This window comes from Rhinopithecus bieti, unplaced genomic scaffold, assembly GCF_001698545.2.
Source record: "Rhinopithecus bieti isolate Rb0 unplaced genomic scaffold, ASM169854v2 scaffold_7604, whole genome shotgun sequence".
Classification (NCBI taxonomy): Eukaryota; Metazoa; Chordata; class Mammalia; order Primates; family Cercopithecidae; genus Rhinopithecus; species Rhinopithecus bieti.
The window spans coordinates 130,623-138,122 of NW_016805440.1; positions in this window are offsets into that span (position 1 = coordinate 130,623).

The following is a 7,500-nucleotide window of genomic DNA, read 5'->3' on the forward strand; positions in this document are numbered from 1 at the left end:
AAAAAAAAAAAAAAAAAAGAACGAAATTAAAAACAATTCTTAATTCCAAAGCTAGCTTAGGGGAAGAAGTACAGGCTTCCTGCCTTTTCCTGCCTTAAAGGTATTGCTTCCCTTCTAGGGCAGAAAACAGGGGTTTTTAAAGGGGACCTTGACATGAACATTACACAAGGAGGGACGCAACAGGTGGGGATCTATGTGACTTCATGCCTTATCCACCGAGTAGTCAGCCTGGCGTCATTGAGGACAGAACTAGATTGTAAAGTGGCCATTGTTTCAAGATGCTCTACCAGTGGGAAAGAGTTTCATAGCAGGCTTACTTTAAGTTATAAATTACTCAAGGCAATCCCCTGGTGGGAGAGGTCCCAGCTCTGAAGCTTCTAAGCACACAGTTAGATGAACTTGCCTTGTAGGGAGTGTCTGGTGAAGGGAAGGTAAAAGGTTATAATAACATTTCTAAAGAGCCAAGTAGGAAGTGGGGAACAGGGGAAGAGGAGGAAAGAGGAAGAAAAAAATAATTAAAAAATAACTCATTCTGTTTTCTTAGAAAATGGGGTCCTTGATTACATTAGTGGGTAGTTTCCATTTGCTTGGCACAGAATTGTCTCTTCATAAACGTTTGTTTAGTGAATGATTCCTCTCCTGAATAGTTACTATTTTATAACTTTATTCTTTAATGCACATTTTGGAGTATAAAACTTCAGAAATAGAATCAACGTTTTTAATAATTGTCAGGCTTCACACAGAAAGAGGAGACAAGTTAAATAAACTCATCTTTGAAAAGGACTTTTAAGACTCTCCCCCAGTCATCACAAAACACAGGAAGAGGAAGCAGTAAAGCAAACCTGTGGCTTTGGGAGACACCTACTGCCAGAAAGGATTGCAGTTTGGGGTAGAAATATTTTTGATACCTAGGTTGGTGTTGTGCCAATTGTAACAGTTGGCAGATGCAACAGTTTTTATTGTATTTGCTTTTAAGAAAATATTCATATCCCTTTGAGTACAGGTTCCCTGTAGTATCCAAATCAATAGTGCCTTTAGACTCCATGTGACATTAATCCAACAAACAAATCAGGTTCTCGTGTACCCAGAGTTCCACTCGCACCTGTCACAACCAATTAAATTGATAGTGACTACAGAGAGATTACTTGGCTTGCTAAAGACCACATGGCCAGGAAGAAGGTTCAAGGCTGGAGCCCAGGCCTTTTGCTCCAGTGTACTTTACATTTACCAGCTGCCTCTGGGCTAGAAAAACTACAGTTGTATTTTCTGCTCTTACTTCAAGAGGTTGTTATATATCATGAGGTTAAGTACCCGATAGTTGTAGGCAGACTGTAATATATACAAATGAATAGTACCAATATTAAATCTAACAGATTAACAAAAAGCTTTCCTCTCTGTAGACTCAACCAGGAAAATCTGGCCTCTTTAAGTTTGCTAAACTATCTAATTCCAGGAAAAATCTGCCTTAAAAAATCTCAAGCACCCAAACTGTGAAAATAAAAATTAAAAGAACTTATGTTCCATTGATGTTTAAGAATAAACAGACTTTTAGAAAACTCAGTGTTATGGCAAAAAAGAGATTGAAGAAAGATATTTGTAAAGTTCAAAATTTTGGGAGTAGTTTTTTCTTTTACCTTTTCATCTTATCAGCCTGCCTCTATCCACAATGGTAATTCTTTATTTTTTTCCCTAAGTTTAAATTTTTTCCTCCCAACTCAAGAAAGTCTTACTGAGAGAAAATGCTTTGCAGAATTGTTTAATTATCACTAGATTTCTCAAAAAAAAAAAGTGTGACAGGGACTAATAATTAAGATTTAATGTTCACTCTCTTTTTACTGCCACAATGGAATCACTGGTTTTTAGCTGTGCACCTGGCTTCTGGAACAGAAACTCTATTTCCAAACCTACCTTTTAGCCATGTGTGACCATGTGACTGATCACTGGCCAATGAGATATGAGAAGCAGAGATGTGTGGGACTTCTGAAACTCTTACCTCCTGAAAGCAGATGGGAATAGTGTTCCCCCTTTTCCCACCCTCTTTCTTCATCCTGCTGCTCAAAATGTGGATTAAGATGAGCTACTTTGCACCAGGTAGATGAGAACAGAAACCTGAGGCTGTTGGAACCTGGGTCTTTCTTTTGCATGTGACGGGGTTATGCTTTGTTGCCCAGGCTGGAGTACAGGGGCGTGATCATAGCTCACTGCAGCCCTAAACTCCTGGGCTCAAGTTTTCCATCCTGCCTCAGTTTTCCAAAGTGTGAGGATTACAGGTGTGAGACATTACACCCAGATGACCCTAGATCTTTCAATAAATTTGCAAAACAGGGCTGTCCTACCAGCTGTCATGATTAGAAAGAAATAAACTTCTTTCTTAAGACACTGCTATTTGGGGCCTATTAAACATGTAGCCAAATTTATATATCCCCTAATATAAATGCAGAGAAGGTGGCAGATTATTTTCAGACCAGAAATGAATTTGAGGGCTGAGCACAGTGGCTCATGCCTGTAATCATAGCACTTTGGGAGGCCAAGGCCGGTGGATCATGAGGTCAGGAGATCGAGACCATCCTGGCTCACACAGTAAAACCCTATCTCTACTAAAAATACAAAATATTAGCCAGGTGTACTGGCCCATCCCTGTAGTACCAGCTACTCAGGAGGCTGAGGCAGGAGAATCACTTGAACCAGGGAGGCAGAGGTTGCAGTGAGCTGAGATTGTGCCACTGCGCTCCAGCCTGGGCGATCGTCTCAAAAAAATAAAAAATAAAAAAATAGAAACAAAAGAATTTGAAACAAAATAATGATAAAATGCAATAAGAAAATGATCTTGTCCATATACTGACTATTCTATGGTGGCTAAACTTACAATAATGACTTGAATATCTGTTGATGGACAGAAGCAAAGAGAGAATTCAAAACTCTGTGAATCAAGGTTTATTTTATTACATATTAGCACCAAAAAACTAGTTATTCAAGTCTTCTACAAGAATTTCATTCAGGTCAGGTCTATATTTCAAGCAATGGGCATTACTGATGGACTGTTTCATCAGGACAACAACAATCAACTATCTAATTTATCTTGTGTTTGAGAGAAGAATGCTTGCTGTTAATGAGGAATTCTATCTTCTCAGGATGAGGCCTTTAGAAGGAATATCTGACCTGTTAATAGTTTGAAAAGACTTTAAACCAATCTCAAGTCACAGTAAATCTCAAACTTTGTAATTCAAATTAAAGAAATGTTCATGCATCGTTTTTAATTTGTATTGTATTGAAAAGCTTAGGAAAAGAAAACTATCTAAGGAGATTAGGAGCCAGAGTGGGCAAGCCTGAATCTCACAGCGAGGAAGGAGGAACCAAAGTGTGATGAAACTCACAGAGTGTGATGATAAAGTTATGAGACAGACACTCATGAGAATAAATGAACACTGACTTACAGGCTAGATGGTCGCAACTTCATAGCTTCCTAGGGAATTTTACTGTGTTTACTATCTTACTTACATAGTCTGATTTAGCCTATGTCAACCATATAGGCTATCAAACATGTGGCAAAGCTAGGCTTTTTAATTTCCTGCCTTTCCCAAAGTAACAAGTTAGTTCTTTTCTAGTCTGTATGATGGTTTGGAAAATACAATAAACTAAACATACTCTTGCAGACACACGCATGTGCACACACATACACACTTGCTCATCTATAGTAAATGTCTCTTGATTTTGATGAAGCACTGGGTGCCATGCTTGTACATTTCCTTACACATTCACTAATGCAGTTCCCACCACTATCTGTGAGGTGGGTATTTTATTATCCCCAACTTACAGATGAAGAAACAGCGACCATTTTTTGAGTGCTCTCTATGTGTAAAGTGCTTCAAATACATCGTTCCATTATTTATGTATGTATTTTGATGTATCTAGTTTTTAATCTTTAAAGCCAGGTACGTTGAATGCTTTTTTTTTTTTTTTCTTTTTTTTTTTTGAGACAGAGTCTCGCTGTGTGGCTTAGGCTGGAGTGCAGTGGTGTGATCTTGGCTCACTGCAACATCCACCTCTTGGGTTCAAGTGATTCTCCTGCCTCAGCCCCCTGAGTAGCTGGGATCACAGGTTTGCGCCACCATGCCCAGCTAATTTTTGTATTTTCAGTAGAGATGAGGTTTTGCCATGTTGGCTAGGCTGGTCTTGAACTCCTGACCTTGGGTGATCTGCCCGCCTTGGCCTCCCATAGTGCTGGAATTATAGGCAGGAGCCACTGCACTTGGCCAATTTTTGGTTTCTATGAAGGTGATTTTTGGGTGTAGATAGTTGTTAAATTGGTGTCCTTGTTGGGGAATGATTGGTGGTGACTTCTATTCCTCTATCTTGCCAAAAATACCCTGATTTTTAAATTGCATATATTTAAGGCACCCAACATGATGTTTTGACATAGTGAAATAATTACTACAGTCAAGGCAATTACTATATCCATTATCTCACATAATTACCTTTTTTAATGTCGTAAGAGCACCTAAAATCTACTCTCTTAGGAAATTTGCAGTATACAGCACAATATGATTACCTATAGTCTTCATGCTGGACAGGTATATCTTGTTCTATTGTACTTCACAGACATTATGTTTTTTAACAAATTAAGGGTTTGTGGCAGCTCTGCTTCAAGCAAGTCAGTGGGCACTAGTTTTCCAATAGCATGTGCTCACTTTATGTCTCTGTTTCACATTTTGGTAATTCTTGTAATACTTTAAACTTTTTCACTATTATTATATCTGTTATGGTGATCTGTGATTAGTGATCTTTGATGTTACTATGGTAATTGTTTTGAGGCTGCATGAACTATGCCCATTTAAGATGACAAACTTACTCAGTAAATATGTGTGTTTTGATTGCTCCATCAACTTGTGCCCTCATCTCTCTCCCTCTCCTTGGGCTTCCCTATTCCCTGAGACACAGCAATATCGAATTTATTATTAAGCCAATTAATAACCCTACAATATCCTCTAAGTGTTGAGTGAAAGAAAGAGCTGTATGTCTTTAAATGAAAAGCTAAAAATTATTAAGCTTAGCTTGGAAGACATGTTGAAAGCTGAGACAGGCTGAAAGCTAGACGTCTGTGCCAAGCAGTTAGCCAAGTTGTGAATGTAAAGGGAAAGTTCTTGAAGGAAATTAAAAATTCTATTTCAGGAAACACACAAGAAATCCAAACAGCCTTATTGCCTATATGGAGAAAATTTGAGTGGTCTGAATAGAAGATCCACCCAGCTACAACATTTTCTTAAGATGAAGCCTAATTCAGAGAAAGGCTCTAACTCTCTACAATTCTGTGAAGGCTGAGTGAGGTGAGGAAGCTGCAGAACAAAAGTTTGAAGCTAACAGCAGTTGTTTCATGAAGTTTAAGGAAAGAAGCCATCTCTATAACATACAAGTGCAAGGTGAAGCACCAAATGCTAATGTAGAAGCTGCAGCAAGCTATCTAGAAGATCTAGCTAGGATCATTGATAAAAGTGACTACATTAGACAGCAGATTTTCAATGTAGATGAAACAACCTTTTATTGAAAGAAGATACCATCTAGGACTTTCATCACTAGAGAGGAGAAGGCAATGCCTGGCTTCAAAGTGACAAAGGACAGCTGACTCTCTTGTTAGGGATTAATACAGCTGATGACTTTAAGTTGAAGCCAATGTTCATTTATCATTCTGAACATTCTAGGGCTCTTAGGAATTATATTAAATATACTCTCCCTGAGCTTTATGAATGGACCAACAAAGCCTGAATGATAGCCCATCTCTTGACTGCATGGTTTACTGAACATTTTAGGCTCATTGTAGAGACCTACTGTTCAGAAAAAAGATTTCTTTCAAAATATTACTGCTCATTGACAATGCACCTAAGTCACCCTACAGCTCTGATGGAGATGTACAAGGAGATTAATGTTTTCATGCCTGCTAACACAACGTCCATTCTGTAGCTTATGAATTAAGAAGTAATTTTGACTTTCAAGTCTTATTAGTTAAGGGATACATTTTATAAGACTATAGCTGCCATAAACAGTGATTCCTGTAATAAATCTGGGTGGAGTAAATTAAAAATCTTTTGGAAAGGATTCAGCATTTTAAATGTCATAAAGAACATACTTTGTGATTCACAAGAGGAGGTCCAAATATCAACTTTAACAGGAGTTTGGAAGGAGTTGATTTTTAACTCTCATGGATTACTTTGATTAGGATTCAGGACTACAGTGGAGGAAGTACTGCAGATATAGAAATACAGAGCTAGAATTAAACATAGAGCCTGAGCATATGACTGAATTGTTGCAATCTCATGATAAAACGAACAATTGAGGAGTCACTTCTTATGTATGAACAAAAAACGTTCATCCAGCGATTTCTTGAGGTGCAATCTGCTTCTGGTGAAGATTCTGTGAACATTATTCAAATGATCATAAAGGATTTAGAGTATTACATAAACTTAGTTGATAAAGCAGTGGTTTGAAAGGGTTGACTCTAATTCTGAAAGAAGTTCTACTGTGGGTAAAATGCTATCAAATAGCATTGAATGTTACAGAGAAATCTTTCATGACAGGGATAGTCAGTCCATATGGCAAACATAATTGTCTTATTTTAAAAAATTGCCCCAGCCACCTGAACCTTCAGCAATCCCCACCCTGATTGGTCAGCAGCCATTAACACTGAGGCAAAGCCCTCCATCAGCAAAAAGATTACAACTTGCTCAAAGACTCAGATGATCATTAGCATTTTTTTTTTTAGCAATACAGTATTTTAAAATTAAGGTATGTACATTGTTTTGTGTAGACATAATGCCATTTCACACTTAATAGGCTAAAGTATAGTGTAAATGATTTTATATGCACCAGGAAACCAAAAAATTCATGTGACTTGCTTTATTGCCATATTTATTTTATTGCAATGATCTGAAACAAACCCTGCCATGTCTTCAAGGTATGCTTATAGTTTAGATCCCTAGATTTATTCATTCTACATAACTACAAGTTTGTACTCTTTCACCCACCTTTTCCTATCTGTTCTTTCCTTCCCTGCCACCTCTGGTAAGCACTGTTCTACTCCGTTTTTGTGTATATGACTTAAAAAAATTCCACATATAAAAGAGATCATGCAGTATTTTTCTTTCTGTGTCTGGCTTATTTTTTTTTTTAATTCTATTATTATTATACTTTAAGTTCTAGGGTACATGTGCATAACATGCAGGTTTGTTACATATGTATACTTGTGCCATGTTGGTGTGCTGCACCCATCAACTCGTCAGCACCCATCAACTCGTCATTTACATCAGGTATAACTCCCAATGCAGTCCCTCCCCCCTCCCTCCTCCCCATGATAGGCCCTGGTGTGTGATGTTCCCCTTCCCGAGTCCAAGTGATCTCATTGTTCAGTTCCCACCTATGAGTGAGAACATGCGGTGTTTGGTTTTCTGTTCTTGTGATAGTTTGCTAAGAATGATGGTTTCCAGCTGCATCCATGTCCCTACAAAGGAC